This window comes from Lolium rigidum, chromosome 3 (genome assembly GCF_022539505.1).
Source record: "Lolium rigidum isolate FL_2022 chromosome 3, APGP_CSIRO_Lrig_0.1, whole genome shotgun sequence".
NCBI lineage: Eukaryota > Viridiplantae > Streptophyta > Magnoliopsida > Poales > Poaceae > Lolium > Lolium rigidum.
This window is the reverse complement of record NC_061510.1, coordinates 264,156,540-264,180,098: the sequence shown is the minus strand read 5'-3', so window position 1 is coordinate 264,180,098 and position 23,559 is coordinate 264,156,540.

Here is a 23,559-nt window from a genome sequence, read left to right as displayed (position 1 = left end):
TTAATTGCTTCTAGAAGATTAGTGGTACTCCGTAATGCAGTTGAAGTTAACCAGATGTCACTGACAGTTTGATAAACTATGTAATACTTTAGTATAGACATACGGTATGCGGAAATTCAATTTGGCTCCCGGGTGCGTATGCTCCCTCTACCAACAAAACATATTTCGAAGTGTGAAAAAATTTTGACAAAAAATTCTACATGTACATCTCCATAATATATGTGTATGCGTCAAGTTTCACGAAAAAATAATATTTTTTGTGGCCTATGTAAAAAAGAGAAAACTTATCCTGTGAAAAGCATTGTTTTCAGCACTGAATTTTGTCTTTTTTACACACGTCACATGATAAGTTTATTTTTTATGAAACGACTTTGTGAGCGCGTAGCACATGAAGATGTACGTGCGGATTTTTTGTTTCAATTTTTTTGAACTTTAAAATATATGTAAGATGTATTTCAAAATATAGGGAGCATATGCTCCCATGTTCCAAAACATCACTCCCGTAGGTATGGTGCTTTTATGAACCAACCGTATCTGACTCTAACTATGTATACCATGTACCCTTTACCTATATAATACCAAGGCATGCTCACGATTGAGTTGTGCACTACCATACCCTAAAACCCTAGCGTATTGTTTATCATGGTATCAGAGCTACACGTCTGAATCGCTTCCGCCCTACCGCCGCCGCCGCAACCTACTTTGTTGCTGTTCACGATGGTTGGCTCTAGTCCGTCCTCCCTAAGCTCCATGTCCGCCTACAACTTGACCTCCGGGCTCCCAGAGCGCAGGATCTTCCTCGAGCAAGGGCGCCGTCTCCATGGTGTCCAGGATACCCACGACGCCGATTACTCTGGCAAACCAGATCACCATCCGCCTCTCCTCCGAGAATTACATCTACTGGCGCACGCAGATTGTGTCGATCCTTCGATCCAATCTGATCTTTGGGTTCGTCGACGGCACCTTAGAGTGTCCACCGGAGGAGATACCAAATACTGACAAGACAGATGGCTGCAGCTACCATCGCCAACCCTCTGTACTCTACATGGCACCAGCAAGATCAAGCTATCCTCTCTGGGATTGTCGGTTCTCTCACAGAGCCGGTGATCGGCATGGTCACCTTGGCCACTACCTCGCATGAGGCATGGGAAACGCTGGAAGTCAGCTTTGCTACACAATCTACAGCCCGGGTCATGGACATCCGTGGCAAACGCAACAAGGCTAAAAAGCTTAATGGAACAGCCTCTGCCTACTTCAACAAAGTTAAGGCCATGGCTGATACCCTAGCTTCCATGCCCGACGAATTTAACTCATATCTTCTTGCTGGCCTGGATATCGAGTATGATGCGCTCGCCAATCGCGTCTCCGCGCGTCCCATTACTGACCCGATGCTAATGAGTGATGTCTATGCTCAGCTGCTCAACACTGAACAGCGAATCGAGGCTAGGCGAGCCGAGATGAGCGCAGAAGCCCATCACATGGTTCATTACTCCTCTCGTCCTGGCGGTGGATGACCTCCGTTCATGCAGCAGTACCAGCACCAGCAGCCTGGCGGTGGATGACCTCCGTTCATGCAGCAGTACCAGCAACCTGGCGACTCCTCCACCAGCAGGGCGTCGTGATTCTGGTGCGCGTCCTCCACCAGTAGGGAACCAGCAGGGAGGGCAAGGTACTAGGCCGACCTATCAAATTTGTACCCAAGTTGGCCATGTAGCCTCCTGTTGCTTCAAAATATATAAGAGAGATTACCTTGGTGCTGGCAATGATGGTCGCAATATGGAGCGGCAGCTTGCTGCTCTCTCTCTACCACCACGCATAGTGGGACTACCTCTTCCTATCCAGTTGATCCAAACTGGTATGCTGATACTGGAGCGACGGATCATCTCACCAACGACCTCGCTCAACTCATCATGAAGGAGCCATATCATGCAAGGACCATGTTTAGACAGCCAACGGCACATGTATGCGCATTACACACATTGGTCTGGAAATAATTCCTACAACTACACAATCATTGCAACTTAAGAAAATCCTCCACGTTCCCTCCGTTACTCGCAATTTACTCTCGGTTAAGCGTTTTGCACTCGATAATAATATCTTCTTTGAATTTCACCCTTGGTATTTTCTTGTTAAGGACCGAGCTATGAGGCGGGTTCTTCTTAGAGGTTATGGAGGTCTCTATAACCTTGATATGTCCACCATCAAGCAAGTTTTCAGCGTCATTAAGGTGTCACGGGATTAGTGGCACTCTCGCCTAGGACATCCAGCCACTCCAATAGTCCAACATATTCTTCATCGCGATGAGCTTCCATCAGTAGTTTCAGTTAATAAAGCTTCAGTTTGTGATGCCTGTCAGCAGGGCAAGAGTCATCAATTACCTTTTCCTTTGTCAAATCGTGTTACTAGTTCTCCTCTGGAGATTATATATTCAGATGTTTGGGGTCCTGTCCAAACTTCTATTAGTGGACATAAATTTTATGTAAGTTTTATTAATGCTTATAGTCGCTTTACATGGATTTATCTTCTTAAGCACAAATCTGATGTGTTTGGTGTGTTTCTTCAGTTCCAAAAGCATGTTGAACGCATGTTAAACAAGAAAATTATTCATGTTCAAACAGATTGGGGTGGCGAATATCATAGGCTAAATAAATTCTTTGCTGATCTTGGTATTTCTCATCGTGTTTCCTGTCCCCATACTCACCAACAGAACGGTACTGCTGAACGCAAACATCGTCATGTTGTTGAGACAGGTCTCACTCTCCTAGCTCATGTGTCTATGCCATATTGTTACTGGAGCGATGCTTTTTCTACTGCTTGTTTCCTTATTAATCGTCTTCCGAGTCGTGTTATCAACATGCAAACACCGCTGGAACGTCTTTTAGGTGAAACTCCTGACTATGCTTTCTTTGAAGTCTTCGGTTGTGCTTATTGGCCACATCTCCCCCATATAATCAAAGGAAACTTGAATTTCACTCCAAACAATGTGTCTTCCTCGGTTATAGTTCCTTACACAAGGGTTACAAATGTCTGCACATACCTACAAATCGAGTTTATATTTCCCGTGATGTTGTGTTTGATGAGAATGTATTCCCATTCTCTCAAAACTCGTCTCTCGCTACTCCACCATTATCATCCACTTCACATTTACTTTCTGACCAATTTGTTGATGCTGCATATACACCGTCGTTGTTACCTAACCATGGTGCAGGTTTGGGGCGAGGAGCTCGTCTTGAATTACTTCCTGATGAGACAGACATGCCTTCTTCGTCTCATGCCGCTGCGGACGTCGATCATGCTGACGATCAGCATGGCTTCCATGCGTATGGAGATGACCCCGAGCCGGCCACACCGTCTCGCTCTGTTGGGTCTTCCTCACCTGTCACTATGACCCGTTCTCCGAGGTTTGCTACCTCAACGACGGACGTTGCTGCATCACCTACCTCCACAACCCATTCGCCCGGGTCACCTGATGTTCCACCATTGCCTCTGTGCCTGACCCTACACCGGTTGGCCGGCCTATTATGCGCCTTCAGCGCGGTATTCGGCAGGCGAAACATCGCACAGATGGAACGATCGCATGGAACACTTCTCGCTTGGATGCAGCTCTTGTCAACACCGAACCGCGTGATCTTAGAGCGGCCATGACTTCACCGCATTGGAGGATAGCCATGGAAGATGAATTCAGTGCTCTACAGAGAAACAAGACCTGGCATCTTGTTCCTCCTCGTTCTGGCGTCAACATAATTGACTGTAAATGGGTGTTCAAAATTAAAAGGAAACCTGATGGGTCTATTGACAGATACAAAGCTCGATTGGTGGCAAAGGGGTTCAAGAAACGCTATGGCCTAGACTACGGGGATACTTTTAGTCCCGTTGTTAAACCTACCACCATTCGACTACTCCTTTCCATGGCTCTCACTCGAGGTTGGCATCTTCGTCAGCTCGATATATAGAACGCGTTCTTACATGGAGTTCTTGAAGAAGAGGTGTTCATGCGGCAACCTCCTGGTTTTCAGAACTCTGACTGTTCTGGTTACCTATGTCGTCTTGACAAGGCTCTCTATGGGTTGAAACAAGCTCCACGTGCCTGGCATACTCGACTCAGTTTTGTCCTTGTTGTTCTTGGTTTTACTCCATCGACAGCAGATATTTCGATGTTTTATGCTCCGGCGCCCTGACATCACGCTCTACTTGCTTGTTTATGTGGACGATATTATTGTGGTGAGTTCGTCTACTACTGCTGCTGATCACCTTGTTCATCAGCTTGGTGCTTCGTTTGCTCTTAAGGATCTCGGCTCTCTACACTATTTCCTTGGAATCGAGGTGCATACACTTGGTCGTGATCTTCTTTTGAGTCAGCGCAAGTACGCTTCTGATTTACTGCATCGTGCAGTGTTGCATAAATGCACTCCAGTGTCTACTCCTATGGTATCTACTGACAAACTTTCTGCTACTGATGGTACTCTCCTATCTGCTGATGATTCTACTCGATACCGCATCATTGTCGGTGGATTACAGTATCTCACTATGACTCGTCCCGATATTTTGTTTGCTGTTAACAAAGTTTGTTAGTATCTACATGCTCCTCGGTGTTCCCATTGGTCAGCAGTCAAGCGCATCTTACGCTATGTGCAAGCAACTCTTTCCCATGGTTTACTACTTCGATCGTCTCGTACAGCGCCCGATCTTCTGTCTGCCTTCTCTGATGCAGATTGGGCTGGCAATTCTGATGACCGGCGATCAACGGGGGGTTTTGCTATCTTCTATGGTGGTAATCTTATTTCCTGGAGTGCTCGTAAACAGGCTACAGTTTCTTGCTCCAGTACAAAGTGTGAGTACAAGGCGCTTGCTAATGCAACTGCTGAACTTATTTGGGTACAAGCTTTACTTGGTGAACTTGGAGTATCACAGAGTAGTCCACCTATTTTATGGTGCGAAAATATTGGAGCAACGTTTCTTTCTTCGAACCCGATGTTTCATGCACGGACTAAGCATATTGAGGTAGACTTTCATTTTGTGCGAGAACGGGTTGCTCAGAAGTTGCTTCAAATCAGATTCATTTTCTCCAAGGATCAGCTGGCAGATATATTCACTAAACCTCTTCCGCTACCACTATTTACTTTCTGTCGACGCAATCTCAACTTACATTGTCCCGTTGAGATTGAGGGAGGGTGATAAACTATGTAATACTTTAGTATAGACATACGGTATGGTGCTTGTATAAACCAACCGTATCTGACTCTAACTATGTATACCCTGTACCCTTGTACCTATATAATACCAAGGCACGCTCACGATTGAGTTGTGCACTACCATACCCCAAAACTCTAGCGTATTGTTTATCACAGTTGTTACTCGAACTCCAGGGCCCAATTGGTTGCCAATAATGGCCTTTCTCGTATGAGTTGGGCAAAAAAGGTCATTTGGTAGAAAAAGATTTATGCACATCACGGTTCTCAAAGTAGTTCAGATGCAGGGAGGGAAGTGTTGCACGCGTTCGGAAGGGAGGGAGACTCCCCTGACCGCCCACTCTCACTCTCGCCCGTTCTCACTCGCCATCTCCTCTAGCCACCGGCGGTTGTACTACTGTCGGTAGATGGAAGACCGCCGGGAGAAGGCCTAAGGAGAGGCCATTCGGGGATGCCACCTTCGTTGTCGCGTAGACGGACCCTTCTTCTCCAGGTGAAGCTCTTCTCGGCAACGACATCCATGGCGGTAAGACTCTAATCCAAACTTTTAGGCTTCATTGTTCATAGATCTGCGGTTCTACGGTGTTTGATCTACAGTTATTTGGCGCATGCATCTTAGATCTGTTCCGCTTGTGGTTATACTTGGGTCTTCTTTCTCGTCTAGCTACATTAGTGGCTTCCAATCGATAGATCGGTGTTCTTCCACCTTGTTTTGGAAGCAATGATCATGTCGTTATGGCCATATCTAGGTTTTAGGTTCATATTTTGGCAGATTGGGGGTTTACTGTTGATGTCTACGGGTGCTTCTATTCTTGTAGACAGTGTTGGGCCTCCAAGAGCAGAGGTTTGTAGAACAGCAGCAAGTTTCCCATAAGTGGACCACCCAAGGTTTATCGAACTCAGGGAGGAAGAGGTCAAAGATATCCCTCTCAAGCAACCCTGCAATCACGATACAAGAAGTCTCTTGTGTCCCCAACACACCTAATACACTTGTCAGATGTATAGGTGCACTAGTTCGGCGAAGAGATAGTGAAATACAAGTGGTATGAATGAATATAAGTGGTAATAGCAATCTGAATAAAATATGGCAGCGAGTAAACATGCAGTAGAACAGTAAATAAACGGAGTTTCGATGCTTAGAAACAAGGCCTAGGGATCATACTTTCACTAGTGGACACTCTCAACATTGATCACATAATAAAACCACTCTACACTCTCTTGTTGGATGATGAACACCACTAATTGTGTAGGGCTACAAGAGCACCTCAATGCCGGAATTAACAAGCTCCACAACATTCGATGTTCATATTTAAATAACCTTAGAGTGCATGATAGATCATTGCAATTACACCAAATACTAACATAGCATGCACACTGTATGAAGGAGGAATAGATCACATCAATACTATCATAGCAATAATTAACTTCATAATCTACAAGAGATTACAATCATAACCTACGCCAAGTACTACACGATGCACACACTGTCACCATTACACCGTGGAGGAGGAATAGAGTACTTTAATAACATCACTAGAGTAACACATAGATGAATAGTGATACAAAACTCATGTGAATCTCAATCATGTAAGGCAGCTCATGAGATCATTGTATTGAAGTACATAGGAGAGAGATTAACCACATAGCTACCGGTACAGCCCCGAGCCTCGATGGAGAACTACTCCCTCCTCATGGGAGACAACGGCGTTGATGGAGATGGCGGTGGTGTCGATGGAGAAGCCTTCCGGGGGCACTTCCCCGTCCCGGCGGCGTGCCGGAACAGAGACTCCTGTCCCCCAGATCTTGGCTTCGCGATGGCGGCGGCTTTGGATGGTTTCTCGTACCGTGGCTTTTCCGTATCGAGGTTTTAGGTCAGGGACCTTTAAATAGGCGAAGAGGCGGAGTCGGAAGGCTGACGAGGCGACGACACAGTAGGGGGGCGCGGCTCAGGCCCTGGCCGCGCCGCCCTATCATCTGGGCCCACCAGGGCTCCCCTCTGGTGGCTCTCGGGTGTTCCGGAAGCTTCGTGGAAAAATAGGATGCTCGGGCGTTGATTTCGTCCGATTCCGAGAATATTTCCTTACTAGGATTTCGAAACCAAAAACAGCGAGAAAACAACGAATCGGCACTTCGGCATCTCGTCAATAGGTTAGTTCCGGAAAACGCATAAATATGACATATAATGTGTATAAAACATGTGAGTATCATCATAAAAGTGGCATGTAACATAAGAAATTATAGATACGTTTGGGACGTATCAAGCATCCCCAAGCTTAGTTCCTACTCGCCCTCGAGTAGGTAAACGATAACAAAGATAATTTCTTAAGTGACATGCTATCATAATCTTGATCAATATAATTGTAAAGCATATGAGATGAATGCAGCGATTCGAAGCAATGATGAAGATAATGAGTAAACAAATGAATCATATAGCGAAGACTTTTCATGAATAATACTTTCAAGGCAAGCATCAATAAGACTTGCATAAGAGTTACTCATAAAGCAATAAATTCAAAGTAAAAGGCATTGAAGCAACACAAAGGATGATTAAGTTTCAGCAATTGCTTTCAACTTGTAACATGTATATCTCATGGATAGTTGTCAACATAAAGCAATATAACAAATGCAATAAGTAAACATGTAAGAATCAATGCACACAGTTGACACAAGTGTTTGCTTCTGGGATAGAAAGAATAGGCAAACTGACTCAACAATAAAGTAGAAGATAGACCCTTCGCAGAGGCAAGCAGGGATTAAATCATGTGCTAGAGCTTTTTAAGTTTTGAAATCATATAGAGAGCATAAAAGTAAAGTTTTGAGAGGTGTTTGTTGTTGTCAACGAATGGTAGTGGGCACTCTAACCCCCTTGCCAAACGGACTTTCAAAGAGCGGCTCCCATGAAGGACGTTATCTCTACCAAGCAAGGTAGATCATCCCTCTTCTCTTTTGTTTACACATGTACTTTAGTTTTATTTATGGTTGACACTCCTCCCAACCTTTTGCTTACACAAGCCATGGCTAACCGAATCCTCGGGTGCCTTCCAACATTCACATACCATGAAGGAGTGTCTATTTGCAAAATTAAGTTGCTTACTGATGAATCAGAGCAAAACATGTGAAGAGAATTATTAATGAAGGTTGATTAATTGGTGGCTGGGAACCCCGCGCCAGCTCTTTTTGCAAAATTATTGGATAAGAGGATGAAGCCACTAGTCCATTGGTGAAAGCTGCCCAACAAGATTGAAAGATAAACACCACATACTTCCTCATGAGCTATAAAACATTGACACAAATAAGGAGTAATAAAGTTTTGAATTGTTTAAAGGTAGCACATGAAGTAATTTACTTTGGAATGGCAGAGAAATACCATGTGGTAGGTAGGTATGGTGGACACAAATGGCATAGTTTTTGGCTCAAGGATTTGGATGCACGAGAAGAATTCCTCTCAATACAAGGCTAGGCTAGCAAGGTTGTTTGAAGCAAACTCAAGTATGAAATGGTGCAGCAAGACTCACATATGAACATATTGCAAGCATTATAAGACTTTACATCGTCTCCTTGTTGTTCAAACACCTTAACCAGAAAATATCTAGACTCTAGAGATCAATCATGCAAACCAAATTTTAACAAGCTCTATGTAGTTCTTCATTAATAGGTACAAGGTACATGATGCAAGAGCTTAAACATGATCTATATGAGCACAACAATTGCCAAGTATCAAATTATTCAAGACATTATACCAATTACCACATGCAGTATTTTCTGTTTCCAACCATATAACAATTAACGAAGCAGTTTCAACCTTCGCCATGAACATTAAAAGTAAAGCTAAGAACTATGTGTTCATATGAACCAGCGGAGCGTGTCTCTCTCTCACACAAGCATGAATTTATTCAGAGAATGAAAATAACAAAACGAAAATAAAAGCACACAGACGCTCCAAGTAAAGTACATAAGATGTGACCGAATAAAAATATAGTTTCAAGAGAAGAAACTCGATAATTTGTCGATGAAGAAGGGGATGCCTTGGGCATCCCCAAGCTTAGATGCTTGAGTCTTCTTGAAATATGCAGGAATGAACCACGGGGGCATCCCCAAGCTTAGACTTTTCACTCTTCTTGATCATATTGTATCATCCTCCTCTCTTGACCCTTGAAAACTTCCTCCACACCAAACTCAAAACAAACTCATTAGAGGGTTAATGCATAATCAAAAATTCACATGTTCAGAGGTGACACAATCATTCTTAACACTTCTGAACATTGCACAAAGCTACTGGACGTTAATGGAACAAAGAAATCCATCCAACACAGCAAAAGAGGCAATATGAAATAAAAGGCAGAATCTGTCAAAACAGAACAGTCCGTAAAGACGAATTTTAAAGAGGTACCAGACTTGCTCAGATGAAAATGCTCAAATTGAATGAAAGTTGCGTACATATCTGAGGATCACTCACGTAAATTGGCGATTTTTCCGAATTACCTACAGAGAATCATACCCAAATTCGTGACAAAGAAGAAATCTGTTTCTGCGCAGTAATCCAAATCTAGTATGAACCTTACTATCAAAGACTTTACTTGGCACAACAATGCAATAAAATAAAGATAAGGAGAGGTTGCTACAGTAGTAACAACTTCCAAGACTCAAATCTTTACCTACTAATAAAGGGAGTAAGGTTTCTCCCCAAAATTTTCGTCCGTTTTTTATTTACCCCTGACCCTCGATCAAAATTACAAGATTTTGCCACCGCTAAGTTACATACTCCCCCGATGACCCAGAAACGGAACCTAGGGTTCCTTGTCTGGCGTACCCACTCGATCCTCGGTGGCGGCTCGATCGCACGCGGCGGCTGCTGCCTCCCTCCTCCGACGGGAAGAACGGGACGCCTCGCCTCCTAAACCCTCGCCGCCGACCACGACGTCTCCGCTTGCCTGGTGCAGATTCTCGTGCCCTTTGCCCCAACCCACGCGCAGCAGCTCCGAGCCTTCAACTCCTCAAGTTCTCTTCTCTTCTGCAACGACAGAGGCAAGCGATTCAACCCGATCGAGAGCGGATGAAGCCGGGGGCAGCGCTGGTGGGGCGCCGCATGGATTCGACGATGCACGACAGTACGGGGGCGCTGCCAGATCCACTGGATGTAGGGGAGGGCGGATTGCCGCCGGAATTCACGCGGTGCAGGATCTGGTGGCGCGCCGTCAGTCGCCAGGATTGGTAGTGGGATGGCGGCAAGTCGAGGGGATGGAGGCGGGGGGTCGGGAGGGACTACTGGTGTTGGTCACCATTGTCCAAGGCTATTGGTCTTGGTCGCCTTCATCCGCGTCGTGAAGTGGGCGACCCTCGCGAACGTTCATCTCGCGTCCGCTCTTGCCTTTACCAAAGAATCGGTTTGACTGCAGTGCACGATTACTAAATTGGTGCATTCAGAATGCCACCAAGATATAATTTCTTGCAATGCTAGCTAACAGTGCTACTGCTGATCTCCCACAGAAGATTTCTCCACCAAAAATGATTCACTCTTCTATGCGCCTTACTGTAAAGTACCATCAGAGCATCGTATCTCAATGTTCCTTATTTCTTTCATACTTGAACACACAGAATTAATGTAAAATGCTCAAACACTCGAACTATTTGCTATGGAGGAATCTATAAGTGTTTTACAAACCCCTGCTTCCTGTTTGCAGCCCAGAACTGAGGAGCAGCAGGGACGAGCGCATCCTCGACGCTGCAGCGATTGACGCCGTGAAGGCGTACAGCTGGGACGAGCACATCCTCGACGCTACAGCGATTGACGCCGTGAAGGCGTACGCCGGCATGGACTAGCAAGGATGCTGCGCATCAGATGGCGTTGAGGAATGATTCGAGCTCCTCCACATTGTGTCCGAGGAAAATTGAACATCTCAGGTGAATATGTTTGTCAACAAGTACTGATATTCTCTTTGGTTCATCCATGCTCGCCGTACTGCTTCTGTGAGGTCCTTTATGCAATGGGGCAAATTTGTGGAGTGGATTTTGATGAATGCTATTGATAGTCCAAATTATTTCTGTGAACACAAGTCTTGTTAGCAGTCGGCAAGGGAAATTTCAAAGTTTCTCATGTAAATTTGTTTGACTAAGTAAAAGATCTTATATATTGGTTCTTAATTTCTTCTTGCAAAACCAGGAGCGTGCACGTATGTCAGATTTGAGAGGGAAAGAAGCCCTCAGAGTACATTAATTCATCACTGAGTTCGGGAATTTGAATGTCACACATTATCGTGAAATTTAGATGTCACACATTATCATGGACTCGGCTGCGGTCCAGCCCAAGCGCACCCGTGCAGACCGGGAGCTCTGTCTAGGTGGTGATGCATGTGTCGCCCTCTCTTGTACCCAGGGGAGTGTCCATGGGTGTGTGTTGGAGGATGCATTGCCCCCTTCGGTGAACCGTGAATTAACACCACCACGGCACCGCCAGGCCTTTTGAGGCTGCTCCCGGCCATTCGACAAGCTAGGACGATATTACAGGTTATGAAATTTGGTCCTCCAGTGATTTTATGCTTCACGGTTGTTTCTATGGCTTTGATTGTGGATAAATTTATATGATATACTGCTTTGCAATGCAGGAGCTTTTGGTTGTCCAGTGATTGGTCTATCGTCTAATTGAAGCATATGGTGGCATATTTGCGTTGGTATTTCGGCATCTTCCTCGTTAACTGATCATCATCAATTATTCTACTGCTGCAAGAATTCATAATGCGGGCTGCGGATATGATTAGTCAGATTTCAGCTCCATAATAATGAACTAAACGGTGCATAGTGTGTTGGTCCCAGTGTACTTATTGGAAATGTCTGATCAAGTTGTTACTTGGAATGCTACGATTTTATTGCAGGCTTGGTTTACCATTATTAGGAGTTCCGCTTCATCACCTATAATATCAGAATTCCTCGGTTCCATGTTTCAAGGTTTCAACAAGCAGAGGTATTAACTGCTCTGGCAGATGATAATAATGCTTTAATGGAAGTACAAGCTTCCATTAGTGCAACTCGGTTCATTGGATCCACATTGACACAGATGCGAGAATGCGTTTCTTTCTTGGAATGGAAAATCTACATGTACTTCGCAAAGGTACGTGTGTATTCCAGCAAGAGATAGATCAACAGAGAAAAATTAGATTAGAATGGGTTGATTAGCTTTCTACTGTTAATCTTATAGCATTTGATGCTTGCTCTTGGGATTTTCTGAAGAACAATATGCACTGGCAGAAGCATTCAGAAAAACCAGCTATATCCAGGGCCATCATAGAATCTTCAGGCTACAAGCAAGGGATGCTATGTAAGCTGGAAGGTGGCCTAAATGTGCTATATTTTCTAACAGTATGGAGAGTTGTGGCAAGTGGAGTAGACAAGCTGATATTCACTGGAATTTCCCTGCAAACCCAATGTTTAGTAACGGTGGGGCGGAAAGGATTCATGCTAATTGGATCCCTTTGTTATTTTTCAAGCATGGTTTTCGAGGTCTGAAGTTTTCTTTCCAAGATTGTACGAGTGGAATGACTAATGATAAAATTCAGCTGATGGGGGATGTTGTCACGTACTGACAGTTGCTGAGGCAGAAAAGATAATTAAAAAAATAGGGTGTATGATATACAAATATCAGGCTTCAAAGTTGGAAACGAATTGTCAAATTGGGATGAAATATACATTGTTTTACATTATACAAACTTGCGTCTTTCTTGTTTACCAGATGTACACTTTGCTTATTGGATTGTTGTCATAAGGTTTACTACCACGAAATATATGGAGGTGGATTGGATTATGAGATTGTGAATATTGCCTTCTCCAATTCTGTAAGAGATAAAAAGGCTCTCCTACTAGGCCACCCTTATTGGCAGCACGATCGGGATTAACCAATTAAGGGATGCCTAACTTGGAGAAATGTCAACATGAATGAAAGGTTTACGAGAGCATTTGAATATTTGTTTCTCACAAACCCGGTGCAACGCACGGGTACTTTTCCTAGTCTATACCTACTAATAAAGAAAGTAAGGTTTCTCCCCAAAATTTTCGTCCGTTTGTAAATTACCCATAGTCTTCTGTCAAAATTACCAACATTGCCACCGCTTACGTTCGAATTGTTTCTTCTGGTCCATCGTTTTGTTCATACCGAACTGGGCCTGCTAATCGTGGCCTCGTGGGCTCGATTCCACGAGAGGAAGATCGTGCCATATTCAGGCTCCACCCAGAAGCGTACATATATACAGCAGAAATAATCCCTCGCGGCCGCAGCCGCAGCCGCCGAACCCTTCCCCCGCCGTCGTCGCGGCCGCCGCCATCGCGGCCACCGCATACACGGCGCCGTCGACGAGCGTGGTCATGGCGGAGCGGTGTCGAGGAACTGGATCGCTTCAACCGTTCGCCGCCGTGCCCAGACGCCGTGCCAATACTCCTCCACGCGCTCTCGTCCGAAACACACGGGGCATCAGTGGATCTCAATGGCCGGGGGACCTCACCCGTTAGCAGTCGCCCGACACCACCGTACTCCGTCTCCTCCTCGCACTGCCTCTCACCGAGCAGGTCTGCTCGATATCGATGGAGGTGACGGCTTCCTCCATCGCCCTACCAGGGCCGATGCGAACGCGAGCACGAGTCACAAAAGTGCTCTATTTGAGGCGAGCAGCCGGCGGTGGCAGAACACAAAGAGTCTTCGGATGCTCCTTTTCAATATGATGCTTCTTCTGATTATTTTCGGAATTGCTACTCACTTGCAGACAAGAGAAATTGGATCTGAACCACTGAACACCATGCTTCAGATAATGTGAGCAATGGTGGGAGGGACAAAGCGGATATGGATGAAACCAAAAGGGTGTGTTGTTTTATTCTGACTTATATATGCACGGCTGTTCTGTATTTGTTTCGACTCTAATTCATGTTGCGTGGAGGTTATTTTCATGTCCAATGCAGCAAACATATCTTATATTCAATCTGTGGAGATGTTACTCTTATGCATTCAGAGTGTGTCTCTTAATTCAGTGATGGGTCCATTGATTGCGAAGAGGAGAGGGGCGTCATCTTATTATTCTTCTGAACACGCTGCTTAATTAGATTTTCAAACTTCGGAACATTTTGGGATTAATTGATGCTTTGTCAGCGATACAATGACCAAAGTTTCATGCCACCAGAACTGAAAGGTCAAATGGATGGTGTGGAGAGGTAACTGGAAAGTCTTACTTTTAACAGGTTTGTCCATTCACTCGGGAACAATAGGCGGTCGGTCGACGAGTTCATTTGCTTGTCAAATATGAGCCTGGTCAATTGATACTGCTCTACTGTCGCCCATGTTATGGTAAACTGCAATAGCCGAGGAAGATTTTATGAAAGGGCATCTACTTGCTTTGTTTTTAGCGTTTCTAATTTGAAGTATTGAAGTGATTTCAGGTTGGTCCACAAGAGAAAGAGTATGGATGTTCCATATGGATATGGGAAACGAGCCACTGTTAATCTTTTGCAGATAGGAGTAGTGGCGATCATGACATAAGATAGTTTACAATGCAAAACAATGTGAATCTGTGCTTCCATATAGTCAATACACTCATACTTTATGTTGACATAATTTTGTGCTTTCTTCAGAATCAGCAAGATGGCAGCTCGATTGTTCCAGGAGCGTTCTTTTGCTAAATAGCCAAGTATGTGCCATATATCGTCCTTGGTTCTCCTGATGTTGCTACCCTGCTTGGTTCCATTGTTTTCAAGTTGTACTGATTTGGATTGTGGTATGTGGTACATGCTAGGTTTCTAAGTTTGAAATTTTTATGGCTTGAATACGCACATGCAAATTTATGTCCTCAGAGATGTTGGAGATGGATGATAAGTAATAATAATCCTTTGCCATAAATATAAATACCGAATTAGTACTATTTATATCCGCTGCAAAGCGCGGGCATTTTACTAGTATAAAATAAAATTGATGTAGTAAAATAAACACATGGGTTATCTCCCAAGAAATGCTTTCTTTATAGCCAATAAGATGGGCTCAGCAGTTTTAATGATGCACTCGCAAGAAATAGTAGTTGAAGCAAAAGAGAGCATCAAGAAGCAAGTTCAAAACACATTTAAGTCTAACCCACTTCCTATGAAAAGAAATCTTGTATATAAACAAGTTCATGAAGAGCAAAGTTACAAGCATAGGAAGATAAAACAAGTGTAACTTCAAAAATTTCAGCATATAGAGAGGTGTTTGAGTAACATGAAAATTTCTACAACCATATTTTCCTCTCTCATAATAACTTTCAGTGGCATCATGAGCAAACTCAACAATATAACTATCACATAAAGCATTCTTATCATGGGTCTCATGCATAAAATAATTACTACTCCCAACATAAGCATTATCAGTTTTATTAGTTGTAGTGGGAGCAAATTCAACAAAGTAGCTATCATTATTATTCTCATCATCAAATATAGGAGGCATAGTATAATCATAATAAACTTTATCCTCCATAGTAGGCGGCACCAAAAGACCACTATCATTATAATCATCATATATGGGAGGCATATCATAATCAACATAAACTTTCTCCTCAATACCCGGAGGGCTAAAGAGATCATTTTCATCAAAACCGACCTCCTCAAGCTTAGAATTTTCTATATCATTAGAAACAATGGTGTTCAAAGCGTTCATACTAATATTACTACCAGCATGCAAATAAGGTTCCATAGGTTTTTTAATTTTCGCATTAAACCATTCATGTCTTGACTCAGGAAATAGTACAAAAAGCTCACAGATGTTTTCCATTATGCCTTACTAGTGTTTAACAAGAAACAAAAAGATGCAATTGCAGGATCTAAAGGAAATAGCTTCGAGCACACACACAACGGCAACAGAAAAGTACTTAGTAACCTGCGACCGGAGTATGGGTGCCTTTTACCTTTCCTCCCGGCAACGGCGCCAGAAAAATGCTTGATGTCTACGGGTGCTTCTATTCTTGTAGACAGTGTTGGGCCTCCAAGAGCAGAGGTTTGTAGAACAGCAGCAAGTTTCCCTTAAGTGGATCACCCAAGGTTTATCGAACTCAAGGAGGAAGAGGTCAAAGATATCCCTCTCAAGCAACCCTGCAATCACGATACAAGAAGTCTCTTGTGTCCCCAACACACCTAATACACTTGTCAGATGTATAGGTGCATGATACGTCTCCAACGTATCGATAATTTCTTATGTTCTATGCCATATTATTGATGATACCTACATGTTTTATGCACACTTTATGTCATATTCGTGCATTTTCTGGAACTAACCTATTAACAAGATGCCGAAGTGCCAGTTCATGTTTTCTCGCTGTTTTTGGTTTCGAAATCCTAGTAACGAAATATTCTCGGAATTGGACGAAACGAAGACCCGGGGCCCTATTTTTCCACGGAGCTTCCGGAAGACCGAAGAACACACGAAGTGGGGCCACGAGGTGGCCAGGCTATAGGGCGGCGCGGCCCAAGCCCCGGCCGCGCTGACCTATAGCGTGGGCCCTCTTAGCCCCCGACTCGCCCTTCCGCCTACTTAAAGCCTCCGTCGCGAAACCCCCGAGGCGAAAAACCACGATACGGAAAACCTTACCGAGACGCCGTCGCCGCCGATCCCATCTCGGGGGATTACGGAGATCTCCTCCGGCACCCTGCCGAGGAGGGGATTCATCTCCCGGAGGACTCTACACCGCCATGGTCGCCTCCGGAGTGATGAGTGAGTAGTTCACCCCTGGACTATGGGTCCATAGCAGTAGCTAGATGGTTGTCTTCTCCTCATTGTGCTTCATTGTTGGATCTTGTGAGCTGCCTAACATGATCAAGATCATCTATCCGTAATTCTATATGTTGTGTTTGTCGGGATCCGATGGATAGAGAATACCATGTCATGTTAATTATCAAGTTATTATACATGTGTTGTTTATGATCTTGCATGCTCTCCGTTTCTAGTAGAGGCTGCGGCCAAGTTTTTACTTTTAACTCCAAGAGGGAGTACTTATGCTCGATAGTGGGTTCATGCCCGCATTGACACTGGGGGAGTGACAGAAACCCCTAAGGTTGTGTTGTGCTTTGTTGCCACTAGGGATAAAACATTGGCGCTATGTCCGAGGATGTAGTTGTTGATTACATTACGCACCATACTTAATGCAATTGTCCGTTGTTTGCAACTTAATACTTGGAGGGGTTCGGATGATAACTCGAAGGTGGACTTTTTAGGCATAGATGCGGTTGGATGGCGGTCTATGTACTTTGTCGTAATGCCCAATTAAATCTCACTATACTTATCATGTCATGTATGTGCATTGTTATGCCCTCTCTATTTGTCAATTGCCCGACTGTAATTTGTTCACCCAACATGCTTTTATCTTATGGGAGAGACACCTCTAGTGAACTGTGGACCCCGGTCCATTCTTTAATACTTGATATACAAATCTGTCTGCAATACTTGTTTTTACTGTTTTCTCTGCAAACAATCATCTTCCACACAATACGGTTAATCCTTTGTTACAGCAAGCCGGTGAGATTGACAATCTCACCGTTTCGTTGGGGCAAAGTACTTTGGTTGTGTTGTGCGGGTTCCACGTTGGCGCCGGAATCTCCGGTGTTGCGCCGCACTACATCCCGCCGCCATCAACCTTCAACGTGCTTCTTGGCTCCTCCTGGTTCGATAAACCTTGGTTTCTTTACGAGGGAAAACTTGCTGCTGTGCGCATCATACCTTCCTCTTGGGGTTGCCCAACGAACGTGTGAAATACACGCCATCAAGCTCTTTTTACGGCGCCGTTGTCGGGGAGATCAAGACACGTTGCAAGGGGAGTCTCCACTTCTCAATCTCTTTACTTTGTTTTTGTCTTGCTTTATTTTATTTACTACTTTGTTTGCTGCACTTATATCAAAACACAAAAAAATTAGTTGCTAGTTTTACTTTATTTACTGTCTTGTTTGCTATATCAAAAACACAAAAAAATTAGTTTACTTGCATTTACTTTATCTAGATTGTTTTACTACTACTAAAATGAGTAATCCCGAAGTTGAAGTTCGTTCATTTAAGCAACAAGGAGGAGAATGTTTAAAAGATGCTTGGTATAGAATTAGTGATGCCCATAATAGGTGCACTAAGAAACACTCCACCACTATCCTACTCGGGAATTTTTATGTTGGTATCTCTAGCTGGAATAGATATGTTCTTGATTGTCTCGCGGGAGGTAATTTCCTAGGCGCTCCCGCTTTAGAAGCTAGCTGCATTATTGAGAGTTTATTTGGAACACCACCTGTTAATGAAACTAAAATTGAAACCTCCCTTGAGGATGTTATGAAAAAATTGGAAACCATAGAGAAAAATTTTCCGAGTGTTGAAACTAAGTTGGAGATATTACTTGATAAAGCCGATGAACTTGATAAATCCTTAGGAGGAATTGATGAGAGAATTAGTGTCCTAGGAACTTGTGTTGACCATGATAATCAAATTAATAGGATTGGCGAACTTGAAAAAGCTATGGGAACTTTGTGTTCAACCTTTTCATCTTTACAGTTTAGAGAGAAAGCCTATGTGGGGAAGGAGCAAAAGTTTATGTATGCCTCTAAACTGCCTAAACCAAAGAAATATTATTATAGGCCTAAAATTGACAAAGCCCCTAGTACCACTACAAATGTGGAAGCTTATGATATCAATGCTTCATCTCGCGATAATACTTGAGATACACTTTCTGCGCCTAGCTGAAAGGCGTTAAAGAAAAGCGCTTATGGGAGACAACCCATGTTTTTACTCCAGTATTTTTGTTTTATATTTGTGTCTTGGAAGTTGTTTACTACTGTAGCAACCTCTCCTTATCTTAGTTTTATGTTTTGTTGTGCCAAGTAAAGTCTTTGATAGAAAAGTAAGTACTAGATTTGGATTACTCGCGCAGTTCCAGATTTCTTTCTTTGTCACGAATCTGGGTCTATCTCCCTGTAGGTAGCTCAGAAAATTACGCCAATTTACGAGCATGATCCTCAGATATGTACGCAACTTTCATTCAATTTGAGCATTTTCGTTTGAGCAAGTCTGGTAGCCTAATAAAATCCATCTTTACGGACTGTTCTGTTTTGACAGATTCTGTCTTTTATTTCGCATTGCCTCTTTTGCTATGTTGGATGGATTTCTTTGATCCACTAATGTCCAGTAGCTTTATGCAATGTCCAGAAGTGTTAAGAATGATTGTGTCACCTCTGAACATGTGAATTTTTATTATGCACTAACCCTCTAATGAGTTGTTTCGAGTTTGGTGTGGAGGAAGTTTTCAAGGGTCAAGAGAGGAGTATGATGCAATAGGATCAAGGAGAGTGAAAGCTCTAAGTTTGGGGATGCCCCGGTGGTTCACCCCTGCATATATTAAGAAGACTCAAGCGTCTAAGCTTGGGGATGCCCAAGGCATCCCCTTCTTCATCGACAACATTATCAGGTTCCTCCCCTGAAACTATATTTTTATTCGGCCACATCTTATGTACTTTGCTTGGAGCGTCGGTTTGTTTTTGTTTTTTGTTTTGTTTGAATAAAATGGATCCTAGCATTCACTTTATGGGAGAGAGACACGCTCCGCTGTTGCATATGGACAAATATGTCCTTAGGCTCTACTCATAGTATTCATGGCGAAGTTCTTCTTCGTTAAATTGTTATATGGTTGGAATTGGAAAATGATACATGTAGTAATTCTAAAATGTCTTGGGTAATTTGATACTTGGCAATTTTTGTGCTCATGTTTAAGCTCTTGCATCATATACTTTGCACCCATTAATGAAGAAATACTTAGAGCTTGCTAATTTGGTTTGCATATTTGGTTTCTCTAGAGTCTAGATAACATCTAGTATTGAGTTTTGAACAACAAGGAAGACGGTATGGAGTCTTATAATGTTTACCATATGTCTTTTATGTGAGTTTTGCTTCGTACCGTTCATCCTTGTGTTTGTTTCAAATAACCTTGCTAGCCTAAAGCTTGTATCGAGAGGAATACTTCTCATGCATCCAAAATACTTGAGCCAACCACTATGCCATTTGTGTCCACCATACCTACCTACTACATGGTATTTATCCGCCATTCCAAAGTAAATTGCTTGAGTGCTACCTTTAAAATTCCATCATTCACCTTTGCAATATATAGCTCATGGGACAAATAGCTTAAAAACTATTGTAGTATTGAATATGTACTTATGCACTTTATCTCTTATTAAGTTGCTTGTTGAGCGATAACCATGTTTACGGGGACGCCATCAACTATTCTTTGTTGGATATCATGTGAGTTGCTATGCATGTCCGTCTTGTCCGAAGCAAGAGAGATCTACCACCTTCATGGTTGGAGCATGCATATTGTTAGAGAAGAACTTTGGGCCGCTAACTAAAGCCATGATTCATGGTGGAAGTTTCAGTTTGGACATATATCCTCAATCTCATATGAGAATAATAATTGTTGCCACATGCTTATGCATTAAAGAGGAGTCCATTATACTGTTGTCCATGTTGTCCCGGTATGGATGTCTAAGTTGAGAATAATCAAAAGCGAGAAATCCAAAATGCGAGCTTTCTCCTTAGACCTTTGTACAGGCGGCATGGAGGTACCCCATTGTGGGTCAAAACATGTGCATTGCGAAGATCCGGTAGTCCAAGTTAATTAGGACAAGGTGCGGGCACTATTAGTATACTATGCATGAGACTTGCAACTTGTAAGATATAACTTTCATAACTCATATGCTTTATTACTACCGTTGACAAAATTGTTTCATGTTTTCAAAATAAAAGCTCTAGCACAAATATAGCAATCGATGCTTTCCTCTTTGAAGGACCATTCTCTTTACTTTTATGTTGAGTCAGTTCACCTATTTCTCTCCACCTCAAGAAGCAAACACTTGTGTGAACCGTGCATTAATTCCTACATACTTGCATATTGTACTTGTTATATTACTCTATGTTGACTATTATCCATGAGATATACATGTTACAAGTTGAAAGCAACCGCTGAAACTTAATCTTCCTTTGTGTTGCTTCAATACCTTTACTTTGATTTATTGCTTTATGAGTTAACTCTTATGCAAGACTTATTAATACTTGTCTTGAAGTACTATTCATGAAAAGTCTTTGCTATATGATTCACTTGTTTACTCATGTCATCACCATTGTTATGATCGCTGCATCCACTACATATGTTTACAAATAGTATGATCAAGGTTATGATGGCATATCACTTCAGAAATTATCTTTGTTATCGTTTTACCTGCTCGGGACGAGCGAGAACTAAGCTTGGGGATGCTTGATACGTCTCCGACGTATCGATAATTTCTTATGTTCTATGCCATATTATTGATGATACCTACATGTTTTATGCACACTTTATGTCATATTCGTGCATTTTACGGAACTAACCTATTAACAAGATGCCGAAGTGCCGGTTCTCGTTTTCTGCTTGTTTTTGGTTTCGAAATCCTAGTAACGAAATATTCTCGGAATTGGACGAAACGAAGACCCGGGGCCCTATTTTTCCACGGAGCTTCCGGAAGACCGAAGAACACACGAAGTGGGGCCACGAGGTGGCCAGGCTATAGGGCGGCGCGGCCCAAGCCCCGGCCGCGCCGACCTATAGCGTGGGCCCCTCGTTAGCCCCCGACTCTGCCCTTCCGCCTACTTAAAGCCTCCGTCGCGAAACCCACGAGGCGAAAAACCACGATACGGAAAACCTTATTGAGACGCCGTCGCCGCCGATCCCATCTCGGGGGATTACGGGGATCTCCTCCGGCACCACTGCCGGAGAGGGATTCATCTCCCGGGAGGACTCTACACCGCCATGGTCGCCTCCGGAGTGATGAGTGAGTAGTTCACCCCTGGACTATGGGTCCATAGCGGTAGCTAGATGGTTGTCTTCTCCTCATTGTGCTTCATTGTTGGATCTTGTGAGCTGCCTAACATGATCAAGATCATCTATCTGTAATTCTATATGTTGTGTTTGTCGGGATCCGATGGATAGAGAATACCATGTCATGTTAATTTTCAAGTTATTATACATGTGTTGTTTATGATCTTGCATGCTCTCCGTTTCTAGTAGAGGCTCTGACCAAGTTTTTACTTTTAACTCCAAGAGGGAGTACTTATGCTCGATAGTGGGTTCATGCCTGCATTGACACACGGGGAGTGACGAAACCCCTAAGGTTGTGTTGTCTTTGTTGCCACTAGGGATAAAACATTGGCGCTATGTCCGAGGATGTAGTTGTTGATTACATTACGCACCATACTTAATGCAATTGTCTGTTGTTTGCAACTTAATGCTTGGAGGGGTTCGGATGATAACTCGAAGGTGGACTTTTTAGGCATAGATGCGGTTGGATGGCGGTCTATGTACTTTGTCGTAATGCCCAATTAAATCTCACTATACTTATCATGTCATGTATGTGCATTGTTATGCCCTCTCTATTTGTCAATTGCCCGACTCGTAATTTGTTCACCCAACATGCTTTTATCTTATGGGAGAGACACCTCTAGTGAGCTGTGGACCCCGGTCCATTCTTTAATACTTGATATACAAATCTGCTTGCAATACTTGTTTTTACTTGTTTTCTCCGCAAACAATCATCTTCCACACAATACGGTTAATCCTTTGTTACAGCAAGCCGGTGAGATTGACAACCTCACTGTTTCGTTGGGGCAAAGTACTTTGGTTGTGTTGTGCGGGTTCCACATTGGCGCCGGAATCTCCGGTGTTGCGCCGCACTACATCCCGCCGCCATCAACCTTCAACGTGCTTCTTGGCTCCTCCTCGGTTCGATAAACCTTGGTTTCTTTCTGAGGGAAAACTTGCTGCTGTGCGCATCATACCTTCCTCTTGGGGTTGCCCAACGAACGTGTGAAATACACGCCATCGGTGCACTAGTTCGGCGAAGAGATAGTGAAATACAAGTGGTATGAATGAATATAAGTGGTAATAGCAATCTGAATAAAATATGGCAGCGAGTAAACATGCAGTAGAACAGTAAATAAACGGAGTTTCGATGCTTAGAAACAAGGCCTAGGGATCATACTTTCACTAGTGGACACTCTCAACATTGATCACATAATAAAACCACTCTACACTCTCTTGTTGGATGATGAACACCACTAATTGTGTAGGGCTACAAGAGCACCTCAATGCCGGAGTTAACAAGCTCCACAACATTCGATGTTCATATTTAAATAACCTTAGAGTGCATGATAGATCATTGCAATTACACCAAGTACTAACATAGCATGCACACTCTATGAAGGAGGAATAGATCACATCAATACTATCATAGCAATAATTAACTTCATAATCTACAAGAGATTACAATCATAACCTACGCTAAGTACTACACGATGCACACACTGTCACCATTACACCGT